Genomic DNA, 4,963 nt, shown 5'->3' with positions numbered 1-4,963 from the left:
AAATGGAGACTTTGATGCCAAGGATCCAAAAATGGCAGCTTATCGCAACGCCGTCCTAAAAATGTCAGCTCGGTTCGAAGGGCTCAAATTTCACCATATAGCCCGGGAAAATAATCAGGCGACAGATGTCCTGTCACGCATCGGCGCAAAACACGATGTAGTCCCCCCCAACATCTTCTTGGAAAGGCTGTTCAAGCCATCCGTAGTATGGGAAGGGGAACCCGGCAATAACAGCCCGGACCCAATCGCACTGCCCGACACCGAACACTCTGACATAATTGGAGGCTCTGCCAATGAAATAACACCTTCAGCCCACGTAATAATGGCCGTCATCGCCCCGTGGACAGAACCATTCCTCGCCTACCTTACTAGGCAGGAACTCCCCGAGGACCAAAATGAGGCACGCTGCATAGTGCGGCGATCTAAAGCCTATAAAGTCCATGAGGGAGAGCTTTATAAGAAAAGCACTACCGGAGTCCTTCAAAGGTGCATCTCTGAAGAGGAAGGGCGGAACTGCCTGGCTGAAATTCATGCCGGACTCGGCGGTCATCACGCTGCAGCTCGGTCCCTTGTAAGCAAGGCCTTCCGTACATGATTTTATTGGCCGACGGCCCGGGCAGACGCCCAGGACTTAGTCCAACGATGCGTCGGTTGCCAGCTTTTTGCAAACCAAAGCCATATGCCACCCACCGCCCTCCAAACTATCCCCATCACTTGGCCCTTCGCGGTCTGGGGACTTGACATGGTTGGACCCCTTAAAGGCGGAAACCACAAGAAAAAATACTTACTGGTCATGGTGGATAAGTTCACCAAATGGATAGAAGCCAAGCCTGTTAAGACGGCCAAATCCGGACCGGTGATTAACTTTATATCCGGGGTTGTACACCGTTACGGCGTCCCCCACAGCATCATCACTGATAACGGCACAAATTTACTGCCGACGAGGTAAAACTCTGGTGCAAAAACATGGGCATCAAGCTCGATTATGCTTCCGTCTATCACCCACAAACTAACAGCCAGGTCGAACATGCAAATGGTCTTATCATGAGCGGCATCAAACCCAGATTAGTGCGGTCCCTTAAGGAATCTAATACGCACTGGGTAGAGGAGCTCGACTTCATACTCTGGGGGCTGCGGACCACGCCGAATCGCACCACCGGATACACACCATTCTTCATGGTGTACGGCGCAGAGGCAGTTTTGCCCTGCGACATAATTCATGACTCACCTCGAGTGCGCATGTACGAAGAAAGAGAAGCCGAGCTCGAACGGCAGGACAGTTTGGACGCCTTGGAGGAAGAGGTGACGTGGCAAAAGCCCGTTCTGCATTCTATCAACAGCAGGCTCGAAGATACCAAAGCAGAGAAGTACGGGCCAAAAATTACAACGTTGGCGAATTAGTTCTACGCCTGCCGGACAAGAAAAAGGAAAAACTCAATCCCAAGTGGGAAGGTCCCTTCATAATTGACCAAGTCCTGACTGGTGGAGCGTACCGTCTGCGAGATGCATCGGATAACCGACTCGAGCCGAACCCATGGAACGCAGCCCGTCTCCGAAGATTCTACGCCTAGGGCCGGACTCTGTGTTCGTATCCTTCCTCTGTCCATTTTTTATATACTTTCTGTCTTACATTTCTCTCCTTCTCCTCTCTCTCTCTCTTATAGCCTTTAAAGGCTCATAAAGTGATGCGCTATCCGTGCTCATTAAACCTGGGGGCTTCTTTAAACAGAAGCTTATCTATACGGGCTTCATGCCCAACACATGTGTCACACTTCCGCATGTACCTTTTATTCACCATTATATGCATCGATATGACTTAAGTTTTGGCCAAGCTGGGTTGCCTGGCTCCTGTGCTTACCCCTACGTTCCCGATTGTTCGGCTAGGTGGTAAAGGGAGCACCTCTGCGATTGTTACTGCCGGGTCAACCGGATGTGTACCTCAGACTGGGTGAAGCCGAAAGCTAGTGTTCTTAAGGGAATATTCGGTCGGTGAACTAAAGATGATCTTTTTTTCACTTATTTATCTATACGCCCCCAGATGTTTTTCCTGCGTCTCTTTTCGCAGAATGGACACGCACTTTAGGGCATGCCTCCCAGGGAAAGGAACCCCTAATGGAACTATTCTCCCTGGAAGATGTTTCTTACTAACCATGTAATATAACATAACTAGTTGGGCACTTGTCTGTTCAAGCACTAATGACCCCTACGCCTGGTCTCCATGCATACCCCGGTTCTTATATAACCGCGAGGGTATTCGAACACACTCCGGACCGTCAGGTCCCGAGGTTGAAGCGAAAAGGTCGGCCATGACAAACGATCTACAATCCGGCTAGAAGGCATTACACATGTCAATTAAAATTACATAGTCAATCTGACTGATTGTATTCCTCTTCAATACCATCTAGCAGGCTGTCTAGCTTACAGTCCTGTTGGGAATACTTTGCGGCCAATTCTACTTGGCCGTATACTAAGCTCACAGGGATCTCCTTCCCATCGGGCCCCACGGGTCCGACCTCGGCCATGTGGTTTGGGCCAGCCTTCGTGTACCGCATCTTCACCATGGCCCGGGCCTCCCTGGCGCCTTGACGGCAGGCCGACATCTTCCACAATCGAAAGCGCCGCCGCGCTCCCTTCAGTTTCTCTACAAGCTCTCCAAGGCCTTCGGGCATGGAGACGGATGGCCACAAGGCCTGGGAGACGCCTTGCATCACCTGCCGAACTCGCTCGTGCAGTTGTGAGAGCTCGGGAAGAAGGTCACCCGTAGAACCGGGCATTTCCTCTGTAGGACGACCTGTTAGCATACCTACAGACATTACTCTGTTAGTCGACTTCCTCGCCGAACCCTTTTTTCAAAGTTCGTTTAAGCACTTACTAAATATGCCGCGTCGAAGCCGCTGATTCTCCTTAACGGAGTCCAACAGCTGGGCACGAACATCCTTCAGTTCAACGCCCAGCTTGGTGTTGGCATCTTGGAGATCGTTCTTCTCCCACCTCACCTTTGTCAGCACACTCTCACCAGCCTTCAGCTGGCGTAGGAGTTGTTGCTTTTCCGGATTTAATCCTTCGCCATCTGCAATTTCATTTGTCAGATTCGCACCCACGCCGCACTTCGCAAAATACTTATCTTTCGAAGCGTATATTACCAGAGGGGGTCTCTTTGGGCTCCCCTGCCGCGGCTAGTGCGGCCTCAAGTTGGGCTTTGCACTCTTCCAGCTCCTGGGACAGTAGGGTATTCTTTTCTGTAAGAACCAGCATAACAAATGATCCTTAAATTAGTTATTCTAACTGCTTCAAGTCTCGAGGGCTACTGGTATATATATAATTACCAACATTTTCTTACCCGTATGTCTTTTACATACTGCTCCATGGCTCTGGCTAGACCATTTTGAGCGGCACAGAGGTACGCATCTCCTGAATTGAAGGCATCCAATGCCTCTTGGGAGAAACAAGCGTCGCGAAGAACTGTCCGGTGACGCCTGTGGTTCATGGCACTCTCCACCTCGGAATTGGTGGCAGACAGCCTGTCCGCATCCTCTGTCGGAGGAGCGTCCGGTGCGCGCCTTGTGTTCGCCTCCGCTTCCGGACCAGGCTTTGGAGCCTGGCTGGTGGAGGCGCGATTGGCAACCTCTCCGGATATAGTCTGGCGAGGTCTCTTCATCCTAAAGAGAGCACGAGCGTTAATATGCCTCGAAGGAATAACACCTGGGAATAAGATGGCGCGCTATACCTTTGCGCCGGCATCTTAGTCCGGACCGCACTTCTTTTCAGCCCGCGGGGCCTTGCCGCCCCTCGTTGGCTAGTCTCCACAGTCTCGGCCTCCCGTCTCAAGGACATCCCCTGCAAAACACGGTTGTCATACTGCAATCGAAAACACGCGAGGATAGATCCCTTTTCAAAGTGCTGGGACTTCGGTCTCAGTTACCTCTGAGGCTGGGAGTAGCCCTGGGTAATCGGCCGTAATGGCCACCAAGGCGTTGTCCTTGCTCAATTGATGAAACACCCCATCAATCAGCTCCACAGATAAGTCCGGATCCTCTTGAGAGGCCGGGTCGAGGGACCGTCCCGGATCCTCGGGTTGTGGAGGAGGGCTGTTTATTTGTTTAACAGCCTGGCACAGTTCCTGCGTTGAAGTCATTAGACTGAATATTTAATGATGGGAATATAAACGGATGGGCAAGTAAAAGTGTCCACTTACCCAACTTGGGGGATTATACATAGAAATCCACCCTGTGGGTTGACGTGGAGAAATTCCTCCTCTTCTCCCTTGTACAAAGCGGACAAGGTCTTTATTAGAGCGGCAGCCGAATCCGGCCCCTTACGGCCGTGGCGGGTGGCGTCGTCCTCCCTGTTGAAGTCCCACATGGGGTGGCCTCTATACTGGAGCGGCTGCACCCCTCGCATGATGCATGCGGCCATGACCCCGATCATGGTCAGTCCGGAATGAGCTAACAATCTTATCCGTCCCATCAGGTAAAGAACGTCCTTGTCACTTTCCCTCTGAGGGCTCCGTGGACGCCAGCTTAGGCGCTTCTTTAGGGGAGCACTATCGAACTCAGGGAGGCCGATCCGGACAGGATCCGGCAGCGGGACGTCCTCTATATAAAACCATTCCGAAGGCCAGTCCTCGGACGCCTTCTTTGGGGTTCCGGATAGATATCCGGTCCCGGCGATGCGCCACACTTCGGCTCCGCCCACTTGATATATTGACCACTTCTAAGAACGGGGCACAAGGCAGAATAGCCTTTTCCATAGCGCGAAATGAGCCTCGCAGCCCAAAAACAGCTTGCAAAGGGCTACGAAGCCCGCGATATGCAATATGGAGGCAGGCATGAGGTTGTGCAGCTGGAGGCCATAGAACTCCAGGAGCCCCCGGAGAAACGGATCAATTGGAAATCCGAGCCCTCTTATTAAGTAAGGGACAAGGCATACCCGCTCTCCTTTGGAGGGATTGGGGGCGCTCTCC

Source organism: Triticum urartu, chromosome 5 (assembly GCF_003073215.2).
Source record: "Triticum urartu cultivar G1812 chromosome 5, Tu2.1, whole genome shotgun sequence".
Taxonomy (NCBI): Eukaryota; Viridiplantae; Streptophyta; class Magnoliopsida; order Poales; family Poaceae; genus Triticum; species Triticum urartu.
Note: the sequence above shows the minus strand (reverse complement) of the source record.